The 15,320-nt window shown below is 41.0% G+C and overlaps 1 non-coding gene across 1 annotated transcript; it reads left to right on the top strand.

The window, feature by feature from the left end:
* Nucleotides 1-6,032: 6,032 nt before the first annotated feature.
* On the top strand, nt 6,033-6,224 carry LOC118246895 (U2 spliceosomal RNA). Its single transcript, XR_004778245.1, has one exon. It is a non-coding gene; the product is annotated as a U2 spliceosomal RNA (small nuclear RNA).
* Nucleotides 6,225-15,320: the final 9,096 nt, after the last annotated feature.

Below are 15,320 nucleotides of genomic sequence, written 5' to 3'. Positions count from 1 at the left end.
ATGTATGTAGGCTATTGTAGAATAAACCAGCCTTAGTAGGGTGACTCCTCTTGAAATATGTTTGTAAAAGGAAAGTGCAGGCCCCTTTACTGCTCTAAGCACTGAGGGGATGTCATGAACCCCTGGTGAATCTGTTGCCCACACATTGGACAAATTTGCAAGATGGCTTTGAAATGGTCTGCCTGAGTAATTATGTGTCTGTTAAAGAACCACTGTTGTCTGTTTCAGTGGCTTTCTGCCATGTTATAATTAATGAATTTTTGTGCTGATTAATTTTTTCTGTATTCATTAAAATGATACAATCAAGTCATTTGGGCCAAATACTTAATAAAGGTTTTTGATAGGGAATATAGTCTTTTAATTTTCTTGCTTCTGAATAATTACAGAGAAAAATGAAATAAGAGCTTGTTTATATGGAAAAAATAGAATAGCTATTTTACTTTAAATTCATGTCCTTCCTTAATCCTAAATAACACTCAAAAAGGCCTAATTTAGTGAGTGGGTGGAACAGTGGCATTTTGCCTAGGTAAATTTGTTTATACTTAGGACCTTCTAAGTGCCTCCATTTGTTTTGCTTTATTTTAATGGCTTGATTTTGAAGTAGGGGATTTTCTAGGCATATGCTTCCAGCCATCTGCAGGCCTGTCCCACTAGCATTTTCCAGCACTGTTAACAATCACTGTCAGTCCTTTTTTGACATGCTGTGTGTATGTATGTATAGATGTGTGAGGCATGCACAACACCTCCTATAGCATCAGATACCTACGGGTCACTTTATGTAGCTGACCACTGCTAGATATGGGGCTCCTTGCTATGACAACCAATGAAGATTTTTCTCTGGGTGAGGTGGTTTGCGGCTCTATTTCCACAATGCAAGGTCTTTCGCTATACTCAACACCAGACACAGTTTGACAAAAGACTCTGTTATAACTTTTCAAGGTATTTCAAGGATTCATTGGAATACCTTTGCACAGTCTGCCTTCCTTTAATGTATTTAAATTCCTGTCCTGAATGATTCAAGAATAACCCCTCAATTCAATTTCATCCTTTCAATCGTTTCCCACTTGATTTCCAGCCCTGTCTGAGGTCACGTTTCAGTAATGGGCCAACAGGAGCCTCATGAAACTCAATAAGGACAAATGCAAAGCTGTGCCTGTGGGGAGGAAGAAGCCCTTGCAGCTGGGGAGGCCGCTCTGGGGAGCAGCCCTAGGAGCACTGGTGGGCTGTGAGCTGAGCATGGGCTGGCAGTGAGCCCTGGCAGCAACAAAGGGAAGCAGAGCCCTGAGCTGTGTCAGAAGGACAAAGTGGTTATTCCCTGTACTCAGCAGCTTTTATACCACGTCTAGAGCCCTCCATCCAGTTTGGGGCTGCCCTGTGCAGGAAAGGCACCAATAAACTGGAGCAAGTCCAGGGGTCACTGCAGAGCACATGCCCTGTGAGGACAGGCTGAGGGACCAGGGCTGGTTCACCCGCAGGGGGGGTGGCTGTGGGAGCACCCAGCAACAGCCCCTCAGCACCTACAGGAAACTCACCAAGGAGATGGAGCCAGGCTGTTCACAGCAGTGCGTGTCCAGAGGCTGAGAGGCAGTGGGCATAAGCTGAAGCAAGATAGGTTCAGACCTGACAGAAGAAATGTTTTCCCCATAAGAACAAAGCAGCAATGGAGCAGGCTGTGCAGTCTCCACCCCTGGAGGTTTTCAAGCCCATGTTGCAGATACAGCCCTGAGCCACCTAGTCTGGCCTTATAGCTGACCCTGCTGTGAGCATGGGTTTGGGCTAGGGGCCTCCTGAGGCCGGCCCTGCCCAAACTACTCCATAGTCTTGCATGTGTCAGAGAGGAATTAAGTTATACAATAGAATCCCATTGTTATCAGGGCAGTACGAAACGTCACTGATGTCCTTCCATCCCTTAAGACTTGTTTTTTACGAATCTTGCAGGCATGTCACAAAGCCTACCTAAGCAAATGTTGAAAACAAGAGGAAAAAATTCTTCATTTTTCTAATTCTTAAAGTTATGAAACATGAGCCCAAGAGGACATAATGCTTTGCTAAAACCAGAATAATTTATAGCAGCATTTAATCAGATAGTTTAGGACGAAATAAAGCCCTGGTATTAAGTTTTGCTAAGTACAGGGAGCCAAACCAAATCTGGGTGTACTTCTCCATGGTTTTGATTAAATCATTTGAGAAATGAATGGAATACCAAAATACTTTTGAGCTATCCTACCACATACCTGATGCACTGCTGGCCTGGAAAAGGAATTAGAAATTGAAGGACTTATGAAGAATTTTGCCACAGCAAGTTTGGCTGTGGAGCAACCAAATAAAATTTAATGGATGCTTTCACTTAGTGATACGTTTACAGCTAAACGTCTCTTCCAAACACACAGAACACAGCCGACATTGAGTTAAGCATAAATATCTTACCTGGTTGCCTTGGGTATTTTGACTGCAAATTTCTGGTACAGAACTTAGCACAGTGGGATCCATGCTTGTGATTAGATTTCTGAAGAATTGTTACCAGATAAAGTTAATTTTTTATTTTTATTTTTATTAGCATTCTCCAATATTACTACGAATTATCATCAGCTGATCTTTAGCTTTATCTTACCAGAATCTAGCAAGAACCCTGAATCTCAGCATCACCAGCTATTGAGAAGGGGTGAAATCAGAGCTATGTAATTATAGTGCAAGTTCATCTCATTATTCTCCTAACAAAATAATCATTCGGTATAAGCTATTGGAAGCAGAGATCCTTTTGCGTTAGCTAATATTAACATTCTCATTACTTAGCAACAAATATTAAAACAAATATAAAAGTAGCCTAGCCTGAAGTGAGAAAACACAATATGCAACAAAACCCAATCTTCTGGACATGTCAAAAATAGTTAAGTGCTCAGCTATCTCAGCCCTTATTGCTAATGGGATAAATCTAAAACCTCGTTGTCAATTAATTAACTTATCCCTTCTTCTCAAAATTAAGAAATCAAATAAAGATAAACATGCAATTTTCTTTCCTTCCACACTTCAATTCGCAAAAGTGCTGCATATAGGTTTTCTATGAACAGCCTCAAATGATGCAAAAGGTATAGTAGATACAGCCAAAAAGTAATCTTTTAAATACTGTTTTCTATTTGTTTAAGAGAATAAAAAGTGTTGTAATGCAGAGGTAAAGAAGGGAAGGTAAGACTCTGTCCCTGTCACCTGTGACCACAGAATCCCCACTGAAATTATTTGTGCACAGAGGAGTGAAGTACAGAGGGCACCCTCCAGTGCCTGCTTAATAAAAAGCCAAACAGTGCTTCCCTTGCCATTCACTTCCAGCATAAACATAAAAAGCTGCTTGTCATCCAAATCCTGCGGGCACTTGAGCCCACATCTGCTGCCAGAGTCCAAAACAAGGGTTTTGTAGGAAGGTTGGCAAAGGAATGGGCCACCCTCACCTGAAGAGGAGAAGGATAACTGCTGCCACCAGCAGACGTTCTGCTGCTCTTCCCACACATGTGTATCTCAGGGATGCTGGGAAGAACATCAGTGGCAGTTGCAGAGGTCTTCAAGCCAGTGCAGCTCCACCAGGTCTGTAGCCCTATGCTCAGGACCTTCTGCACAGAGACAAAGCCATTAGTTTGACTCCTCGTCCCAGGAAGGTGTTTTATATATATATCTCCCACCAATTCCACCTTTCAAGGAAAGAGAAAACTGTCAGTCCCATTCTCTGATCAAATGGGTGTCAGGGACTATCAAAGAGAGACAAATTCAGTCTGAGAATGGTGGTGCCTTTCTATTACCTTGAGTTCAGCCCCTGAGCTCCAGGCTGGTGTTGAAAATGCATCCTTGAATGTTCCTGATGAGTAACTGCTTGAACTGCTTCCTGTGAGTAACTCTGCTTGGTTTTCCCCTTCAGTGTGGGTACACTTTTATCAGCACTTTGGGGCATATTACATGGAAGAGTTAAGCATTTCACTTCAGAATTGGGGAACGAAATATTCAAACAGAAACATGGCACCTCACCCTTAACTACTCATGTCCATTACTCACAAGTAATTTACACTGAATCTGTACTGAAAACACAGGGATACTAATTTGGCCCAGGGGAGTACAAATGCTGTGAGTTACTTATTTATTTGTTTGTTTTATTTATTTATTTTATTCATTTATTTTCCCCTAAGGAGCCAGAAAGGAAGATTATGTAAAGCAAAAAGGACTTATGGTGAAAACATACCTGCTTATGCATGAATAGATAATCAAACAGAAAGGGGTTTAAATGTGAAAATCCAGCTGAGGGAAAGGAACTCTTAATCTACCTAATTTTGACAAGGTGTTGACAAGCGTTGTAGCATTTTTCTTCAGGGACCCCATTTGCCATTTCTTTTACTCACTAGAAGCCTCCATCAAACAGCGGTTTTCCTTAAGATATCTCCCTATCTTAGGGAGATCCCCTGTTGCTATTTAAGTTATCTTCCTGTCTACCATGCAGAGGACAAATCTAAGGCATGATTTGGTTTGCCTGAAGCTGAGTATTCTTTATTTTTCAGTTTAAGGTGAAGATATTACTAATTCACATCAGCAGTCACTATATAGAATATAAATTATTTCAGATTTCTTTAGGAATTCCTTAAATCTAAGCCTATCAGTCCAGCAAGATATTTGGACAACATAGCATAAAACAGATGAGCTACCCTAGGATTTCATGTGATTTAGGTAACTTGAGTTCACTTATTTAATCTGGCTGGCACAAAACACTAAGCCTTCTCTTGCTTCCTTCTGACTTGTATTACTGTGGACGATAGGTATGCTCTTTCAGAACTGGGCACAGAATTGCAACAGTAGTTGTGATTTTCAAAGAAATAGCATTAAAAATGATGCTCAGGAATAGTTTTACCCGTTGCTATGCTCTAAACAATGTTACATAAAATTATATGATTAATACCTAGTATGAAATTCTATGTACATTTCATGTCTGCAGAAGAGATCAGATCTTTAGCTATTTTATTATGAGACCTATCAAAATACCTGCTTCTGAGTGTGATTGACTCCCTCAAGTTATCCATGTAGACAGCTTCAATTTATAGCTGAAGTGACTCTTAATGCCCCACTGCCTTGGTAGATTCCTTAGACTACTGCTTTGCTACCATTTTTTCTTTTATTTATTTATTTATTATTCATTTATTTCTTGTGGTGATTATGCACCAAGACCTCACTGTGCTAATACCCACAGAAAAAGAGCAGAAATAATGGGCACAGGCACGGCATACCAACAGCTTGGCTGTGGTTTCTGCAGGTACCGCATGCCTGGGGCTGACACCTGAAAGGCAAACAATGCTGTTGTCTTCCCATCTGCCCTGGGTGTCAAACAGGCTTTGCTGGATGCTCAGTCTGGGACAAAATGTGATGAGCAAAGCTGCAATTAAGAAGAGATTTTTTTATTTTTTTTCCAGGAGTGATAAGCCCTTGCTTATCACTAGATTTGGGTACCTGTTTCTACACAAATTTTTTTTTTCTTTTTTTGGCTGTTGCTTGTGCCTGCCTAAGAGTGTGTGATCTGTAGCATATTCTTGATGTCATTAATGATTAGATTTTCTTGTGTCCTCTTGTACCCACTTATCAAGCACTGCTATCTTGTTGTACTACTACCTTGTTGCAAATCTGGAAGACATGCAAACTAATATTCTCTACATATGATGTTTTCATACTATGTTTATCACAATATCAGCACAGTAGCTGAAACAATGTTAAGAAAAATAAGGAAGAATCTTAGTACACCTGCTCAATCTCTCTTTGTGCATTGAAGTATAAGAATGATATCCCTGAAAAGGCAAACAGTCACTGACAGGTACATCTCTGTGCAAAGCCACCTCCAGTCCATATGAATGGTCTGTTCTACCACAACAGCTGAGTCTGGCCCGAGACCTACTCCTGTTCCCTCTCCTGGGACTTGGAATTGTTTGTCCAGCCCTCTTTCCCTGAAGCCTCACAATAAGTCTGATGATTCTTCAGAAATCTAATCAAGCTTAAAATCCTTGACCTGCTATATGGGACTCTCGGCCTGTTGGCTAAGATCAAGTGTAGTATCTGTTCTTATCAGTTTAATATCTGATACGTCCTTAATGAGAAGACTTTATATTAAACAGATTTTTGGTCTTGGGAGTTGGAGGTGGAGCTTGCTCCCTCCACTCCACGCATTGTCCTGGTATTGTAGTACTTCCAGGAATGGTGCACCTCCTTCGGGAGGCTCTTTTTCTCTCTATAACTACCTGAAAGGAAGGTGTGGGGAGCTGGGGTCAGCCTCTTCTCACAGATAACTAACAATAGGACTAGAGGGAATGGCCTCAAGTTGTGCTAGGGGAGGTTCAGGTTGGAAATGAGGAGACATTTCTTCTCAGAAGGAGCAGTCAGGCATTGGGATGGGTTGCCCAGGGAGGTGGTGGCATCACCGTTCCTGGGGGTGTTCAAGGAAATGTTGGATGTGGTGCTTAGGGACGTGGTTTAGTGGGTGACATTGGTGGTAGGGGGATGGTTGGACCAGATGATCTTGGAGGTCTTTTCCAACCCTAATGACTCTGTGATTCTATGACTCAGTCACATGTTCAGGTCCTTGGCTGAATGAGATCAAGTTATTCAGAGAATGGCATGAACAAGCCCTACAGAAAGAGATGTCCACATCAGCCTTACCAGCCTTCCTTGTCCACCTGCTTCTCCACAGAAAGACAGTTGCATATTTGCACCGTAAGTGAAGGTGATCTCTTCTCTTTTCATCAATGAACATAGTAAATGAGTAGACTTCCAAATAGATCACATCCTTCATGACATTTCCTTAATAAGTTCAGACCACTTAAAGAAGGACTTTAAAGGATCAAGTAACTAAAGTGAATTTATTAAAGCAAAGGCACAGAAATTCCAATTAAAGATGCTAGGCATCCTACAAATTGTTCCTTTTCTGAAATACATGTTAAGAAGTGTCTTCAAAGGAATTATTTGACAGTTTCATTTGTACATTTCTATAATTATAGCCCCCAGACTTTTCTCTCAACCTTCTTTATTCCCATTCACAAATAAAGGTTGCAGAGCTTTTATTTTCTGCACAGGAATAAAGTTTATATCTCAGAGTTTATTTTGACAAAATAAAAATGAAAGAGAGTCTAGTAGGTAGTACAAAAGAGCCTGGGTTCTTTTGTACAGAAGAGGAGGAGGTTCTACTCGCTAAAAAGTGGCATTATACACCACATGAATTATGTCATGTACATCCTCCTTGTGAGATACAACGATGTGCCTGCTTCTTCATGCATGTGAAAGTCTTAAAATGTTCCTTCTTGCAAAAGACAATAACCTTGCTTTCAAAGCTGGTGGGCCGTGGTAGCCTAAAGTAATCTGCACAGCAGAAAATGCATCAGTATTGTCTCCTGTTATTCCGTGCATGTGCATAGTTTACAATATGTACAAAGTGCATAAATGTTTATTATAGTTTTATAATTGTGATTTTACTATGTGGTTCTCTGACACAGTGCTTGGAAGCTTTCTCTGTCTCTCAGTTTTACATTTAATAAAATGAACACCAAAGTACAATCCTCAGATTGAATAATGCTGAATGAACTGAGATGTACAGACACTTATGTCTGGCTCTCCATGCACTACATAAAATTACCAAAGTGTGTTTACAAGACAGAAAGAGAGCATCTCAGAGGAGCTATTCTGTCATGTTTCCTAACCACACTGCAGATTTGTTTCAAGTTGAGACCTTCCACTCTTGATACTTGCTGAAGAACTATAAATATAAGCAAACAGGTTCAGTAATGACAAATGCTGCCTTCCAACTTCCAATCATTTGATCTTAATTACAGCAATTTCTACCAATAAATAAATAAATAAATACTTTTTGAAGCTATTTAGACACTTACCATTTTAAGACTTAGAAATATAGACCTGGAGTAAAGCCAGTCACTTGAATTGTGGAGATGTCCGTTCCAGGTATGTCTTTTATAGTGAGCATTACTGACTTGTTGTCAAGATCTATGGGCCTTCTCCAGTTTCTTTACTGCTGAAAAATAATTTTATTTTTCAGTATTTATCCTGAGCCTTTTATAAGCTTTCTGCTTTTGTTTGCAATATTATTTAACTTGTTCTCCTAAATAAATCTGGAGGAATCTTAGCCTCAAAATCACAATGACGATTTTATCTCCTTTATCATCCTTTCAGATGGAATATATGCTTTCAGACCCAGTGAACCAAATTCCCAATTTTTTTTTGCGACACACTGAACCATGAGTTCTTAATGAATCTCTTTGCCAGCAAGTGAAGAAAAGACTTTAATGTAATCCGTGCTGATATGTATTCAGAGGATAGCAACCATGTGTGCCACCTCAGAACTGGTCTGGAAACAGAATCTGAAACACATTCAGCAGTTTCCATTCTTTGTATCTGAGTCCAACAGTTCATGATTAATGACTGGTTGCAGACAGGCCTCTGCTTTGCACTTGCAAAATGACAGTGAGCAGGGAGGTGTCCAAGCACACAACTGCTGCTGCAGTAGCAGGATAGCCTGCCTTCACATGTGAATTCTAAATGGCTAAACAGTTAAGTTCCCAAAACACTCGATCAGCAAGAAAATGCATGAGGAAATGCAAGTGGATGCTGTGGCAGAGGATTAATGTAGACTGGGACTCCTGGAATGTGGATTTCTTGTGGATGTTTAAAAATGAGAGGCTCACATTTGCTGTAAGGCAAACCTGTGCTTGGAAATTGCTGTTTGCCAAATATAGAGAATATCCATATATCTTCAACCTCCGCCTTGTTTTTCTATTAAATTAATGGAATATATTAAGTAAAAAAGAAAAAGAAGTAAAGTCTTAGGGGCAAAATACATATACTACAAACAGAATGCTCTTAAAATTTAAAGATATATGAAAAACAAAATCATAGCAAAGCACAGCAGCAAAAACTCTCAACTCATTTTAGAAAAAAAAATCAGCCATGGCACCTCCTTCCATGCATATGCATCTACTCCTTCTGAGAGCTTGGTTATGGGTCATAGGACTGGACCAGCTTGTAGAGCAGTACCAGAGAAGGAGCCATCCTCTTTGACAAACCAGCTATATTCTTCATAACAGTTTATCAATGAACATAATTTCTTCAACCTACTTTAAACATTTTTATACCTAATTTTATATTTAGGCATTGCATAGACACTGCAAATGAAAGCTTCCTCTGCAGGGAGGTGCTGTGTGACTCAAGTACACCATCTTGCAGGACTGGAAAAGCATGTTGCAGGCAGTGTTCACAAATCTTGGTTGGATGGGGCCAGGCTGGATGGGGCCTTGGCCAACCTCATCTAGTGGGTTGCTTTCCTGGCTTATGGCAGGGGGGTTGGATTTAGATAACCTTTAAGGTCCCTTCCAACCCGAGCCATTCTATGATTCTATGATCTGACAGACCATCTTCTGTCAAGGCCTGTTACACGTGGCTGGAGGTCTCCTTAACCTAGTGCCATGTTAGCTCACCCCAGGTCAGGCATCCTTAGTGGGAAAAATGCATTGGCTGACGCCACATGCCTTTCATCCTTGCCATCACCCTATGAGATGTCCAGCCAGCTCCAAGACCAAATACCAGGTCTCCAACACTAGTGATAACACCGCTCCAGGTGCAGTGAAGTCTCTCTGTAGGGTACACAGGATTCCATATGCCCATATATGCCCAGACAGGGAGGATCAAGTCATCCACAGGGTGTCTGTGGGGATCACAGTGCATTCACTCGTGCCCACCACAGGCTGTAAAAGCACAACAAATTAGGCTCATCTTCACATCCATACACACATCTTCCTGACTCAGCTTGCCACTGACTCCTGATCAACCTGTGCTTTCAGGATTATGGATCCTTCTCCTCATCAGATCTTGTGCTGAAGGTTTCAAAAACTGGGAGGAAGCAGGGGCTGATATCTCTGAAGGGCTTGAAGTGTGGGCAGTTATACTACTAGAAGCAGTACCGCCTTTTGCTCCACAGCCCCAAATACACTGATTTCACTGGAGGGACCTGGACATAAAGCAGCTGCCTATGCAAAGTGTGTAACTGCTATGTATTCATTAAACAAAATCTATATGGGATGTTATCTAAAACCCAGAAAAATCTCCAAGTATCTCTAAAGAGCAGAGACACTCTGGGTTCTGTAAGGACCACTGAGCCAGAAAGATGGTGCAAGATGGAGTGTGACAATGAAGCTGTGCAATGAAGCCATTGTAGGAGGAAACTCTTGGGTTCTGTGGGCTCCCACACTTCTTAATTTACCCATTCCCTGGGCAATCATTACCCTTAGCTCTGCTTGAAGAGCAACACAGCAGCTGGTGTCCTTTTCTCTGGCTACAGCTGACAATGTTTGTAAGAGTTTGCTATACTCATTTTCTGCCATTCTACCTGGGTTTTCTCAGCCTTTACATTTTCTTTCAAAGCATTTCCAACCCTTCCCTCTTTCCTTAGTGTTCTTTAACAGTCATGCTCAAGACTAGCACTCGCTTTACTTCAGTGCTACTTACAACATTGGGAAGCAAATGAGAGTTCCACTCAGCAGTAGAAAATTGATGTGAAACACCATCTGACATGTTTATAGCAGCATTTAATTATTTAATCAATTTAATAACAGAATATTTAAACCAGCATAAAAAAAAAATCACAGGGCATAACCAATTCAGTCTATAAATCAGACATTTTGCTCTTCTATTTTCATTCTTCAATTACATTCTGTGAACTAATCGGCAACACTTGATGGGAACATTGGATGTAGACAGACTATAACAGGCGGAGCAATCAGATCTTCACAAGAAAATTAATTCATACAGCCACTAGTACTCTCTTAAATACACACATTCAGATTTGCACACACAGCCAAGCAAACAGCCCTGAGTACTGCTAATTGTGATTACAGCCAAATGTCATAAAACAAATTTCATAATATTCAAGGCAATGATATCAGTGCTCATACTTTCACCTTTTTTTTTTTTGATGTTAACTTTGTAATCTTCAGACAGGCTTTTCCATGTTTCTCTTCTTGACTGGAGAACAAGATAATTGTTTTGTATCCCTGTATTCATACTGGGTTTATCTTAAATTTATTAAAACCACTGTGTTAATTTCTGAATTGAACAGACAGTATGTCAAAGTGTCTAACGATGGTTCTCATGAGATAGAATAATATTCTTCAATGCAAAAAGCAATAATAAAATGTTTAAAGAATATTCCATCAAGACTAATTTTTTCCCATCACATATCCTCATTTCAACCAGCTAAAATTCTAACTTTTAGAAAAGCAAGCAGTTCTGGCATTGGGAAAGTCTGTTGGGCGTTACAATTACCTCTCTGTGAGGGTGTTATCTTCCGAGGCCCCCAGGTGCTTCCCCACGCTCATCGCATGCGCTCTGGCAGGAGCTGGAGTTGGTGGCTCTTGCGTGGAGACTGAACCTCCTTGAGCAGAAACCAAACCCTGGCCTGTAAGCAGGGGGTTGAGAGGGCTCAGGAAGCTGGAGAGAAAGCCTCTCCCAAGCAGGCAAACTATAATTGAAACTCTTTTTCAGAGAGCTGTTAAAATCAGCATATGAAAGTACTACATACAAGGTATCCCGCATTGTGTTTGGTGCTCTTGGGGACACATACTTCTTAATGAGCTGTGCTGGGAGTTGAGAAATTGTCTGAATTACTTAAATTTTAGTGATGACTGCAGGAGCAGAGGGTTTAGTTAATGCACCCTGAGCTCCTGCTGTGGACTGCCTTCTCCAAAGTTCAGCACGAGGAGCTGCCAAGCAGCTCTTCAGCGTGCAGTTACGCAGGAGCATGTAAATCCTGAACAGAGCCTGAATAAAAATTAGATTTCTCTTTTGAATAGCATTGCTACACTGGAGCAGGTAGAGGTGGCCTCAGCAGAAGGACTGTCCTCACACACGTCAGAAGCTGCAGGGCTGAGCCATGCACTGCCCACCCGCATCCGAAGGGCCTGGCTGGCTGAGGTTTGTGCATGGACTGCACATACACTGCTCCAGGTAGAAAGAGAAATGAGTTATACTGGGAAATGCCTTGTGACCACCATTCAGCAGCATGGTAAAGGGCAGGGTCCAGGCTCAGCTCTGCCCAAAACCCCCACCATTATAGCTGGAGGGTGATTCGAAGCCTCCAGCTGGGTTTGAATGATCACTGCCCATACAAAGAGTGAATCTCAGAGATCCTCATAGGAAAGAGCAGATACACATTGTGGGAAAGGATTGAAAGCTGTTCATAGTATCTAACACCCACTGTCTGTTGTGCCTGTGGCATTCTTTCTCAGCTCAATCACACCACACATCTCCCACCAGCATGGGGATGCTCTGGTAGGAGGGCTCGGTGGGACCTTCCGATGCTCAGAGGGACAAGATCTTCTTCCACATCCTGGGCTTGAGTACTGCCTAGTCCTCTGGATCTCCCAAACACATCTTGTCTTCAATTTGCCATCACTGTACAAGAAAAAGGGAAGCATTTACCTTGTAAGTGGCTGACTGAAAAACAAAAAGCCACATCATTCATCAGTTTTGTATTTTTTACCCCAGCATGGTTTGAATCGCAAGAAATCCAATTCCCCCGACACCTCTGTAGCTGTCTTTATTGGAGTAAATTCTTCATTCTTCCTATCTCACATTAAGAAAAATAATATGGATGAATAATCTAATATTACGTGAGCAGAAGAAAAGATTAAAAAAAAAAAAAAGAAGAAGAAGAAGAAACAGAAAAGGACAAGCACTCCTCTGACACAACAGGAGAAGCAGGAAAGCATTCCCAGCAGAGCTGAGAAAAAACATCTTGCCATAAATACATGCCTATCCAGGTTTCCAGTTTCCCACAGAGTGGGAATGAAGATGAACAAATAGACGTGTCATCAGGAAAGTTGTGTAAAAAGATGTATTTTCCACTCAGCTCTGAAAGCTGTGCAGGTAGGCAGTGGTAACTCACATTCGGCAGCAAATTCATTATTGCCATAGCTCAGCAAGATGCTCTGTATTCCTTGCTCATGAGCCTCCAATTCTGGTTGACATTATTGACATTTCCAAAGCAGTCAGAGCTATAGACATAGCCTGGCTGGCAGACAGCTCCAGTTCCAAGAAATAACCTGCTTTGCTGAGCACTGCCTCCCAGGGGGCATGTCCAGCCAGCCCTCAGCATCTGGTGTCACTCACCCATCCTTTGGTTGTCAATAGTTCGTTGTCCTCCAAAACACAACTCTAGGCTCTTATGGTCACTGTCAGAGGAAACAATGACAGAACTCGCTTGTAATCCCATCTAGACCATATCTATCCTCGTGGATGTGTCACAATACGTGTAGATTATTTGTTAAGAGATAATCAGTTTTTATAACCATATTTATACCAAGTATTGGAGCATCTACAGCATAGAATCAAGTCTGCTTTCTTTTTCTTTTTCTTTTTTCTTTTTCTTTTTCTTTTTCTTTTTCTTTTTCTTTTTCTTTTTCTTTTTCTTTTTCTTTTTTTTTCTTTTTCTTTTTCTTTTTTTTTTCTTTTTTTCTTTTTCTTTTTCTTTTTCTTTTTCTTTTTCTTTTTCTTTTTCTTTTTCTTTTTCTTTTCCTTTTGCTTTTTCTTTTCCTTTTTCTTTTTCTTTTTTCCCCATTTTATGAGTGTGCAAATGCAAAGGGATGCGTTTGGAACTTGAATTTACAGTGGCTGCAACACAGGCCTTTTGTTTTCACTTTCAACTAAGCTCAGAACGGGACGCAGCACTGCCAACCTAACTTACTAAAATAACTTTTCTACTTAATTAATGACAAACAGAATGGCTGCAAGTGATAAATCATCCAAAGCCAGGAATGCAGAGTGAAGTCTGACATGGCGTCTCTGCTTCACACCATTAAGTTTTTGTCACAGCTTTGGGGGTTAGAGACAGCATCAGTCTTAGCATTAAAGTAGGAAATATGTCTCATCCTTCACATTGTTTCAGTTTAGCCTTTATATTTAATTGTAGATTGCCCTTCTTATGCAGAGAGCTTATTACAGTTTTCATTTTCTCTTGTTTACATTTTCATATCAATTTTTTCCCACCAATCTGCAATTTAGAGGCTGCTCAATGACGCTGATGTTAATGGCATATATTATGCTTCTGTTCCACAACAGTGCATGTTTTTTAAAAACATAAAGTGCCCATTTTGCAGATGCTCCGTCAGTCTCACACTTTTATCCCTGCCTCCACTCTGTAGTTGTACAGAACCTTGACTTATCCAACAGGGATGTCAGGAGACCAAAAATATCTCAATAAATTCCATACAAGGTCTTCTCTCACCGTCTCGTAGCTCAGAGGGAGGGTGGTTATCCACACTCCTGTTGACGCAAGCAAACGGCGTCCAAAGGGCTAAACAAATGTGAAGGAGCAGATGTCGACAAGAGGAATTATTCCCCAATTTATCATTAGGGAACCATCCAGTGTCATGATGTCTTTGGAGATCACAGAGGGGCTGTGAAGGGGATAAGCTGCAGGCAGCAGGTCTGTCTTCGTAGTTTAATATTCAAGAGATGTCAGGCAGGGAGGGCTGCAGCGTTTTCAAGGATAAGGAGATTCGGATCTTCCCTGCTCAACCTGAGCTGAGTGCTTTTCCTAAACCAGCCTGTGAACACACACAGCTGGCAATCCCACTGTGCTTTATGCAGTCGAGGGAGGGCTTTGTCAGGCGCTCACAAAGCTTTTCCGAGAATTTGTAGAAGTCATTTCAGAAAACACCCTCATTTTGTGTGTTGTTGTTTTTTTAATCTCTGTATGAGGCCAATACAAAGGGTCTACCTCTTGCTTGCTACAGACAATGATGAGGACAAATGCTGATCCGTCGTGCTAGCAAGAATGGGAGACTTTTTGCTGTTCTTACTGCAAAGCTGCAGGACTGGGTCTGGTCACAGTGGGAAAGCGTTCAGAAACTGTTCCAGGGAAAGTGGATGTTCACCTTTATTGCTCTTTTCCTGGAAAAGTAACTTCTTGCTTTCTCCAGCAGGAATGGTCATAACTTTCGGTCAAGCTTTTTTGTTCCTTCACAGAAGCTTGAGTTTCCACATAATTTTGTGTAAGAGGGTGTAGGAGGGAGATGTTAGGGCCGTTGTGGTGTGACATAGTGTGACATATGCCAATGTTTCTGTGAAACTGTTTTTTCATTACAAAATTAAACCCTTAAACATTGTAATAGTTTGTATCTTAACCACTAAAATAAAAAGTCCATTCTTCTGCCTGCCTTTCCACATCTTTCTTTTTCTGTCTCATTTTTTCAATATAGACTACATAGATCCCTCCCCTTCTTCCCTCCTGATGCTCTTCAAAATAA

Source organism: Cygnus atratus, chromosome 1 (assembly GCF_013377495.2).
Source record: "Cygnus atratus isolate AKBS03 ecotype Queensland, Australia chromosome 1, CAtr_DNAZoo_HiC_assembly, whole genome shotgun sequence".
NCBI classification, from domain to species: Eukaryota; Metazoa; Chordata; class Aves; order Anseriformes; family Anatidae; genus Cygnus; species Cygnus atratus.
This window is presented reverse-complemented; position numbering and strand designations above follow the sequence as displayed.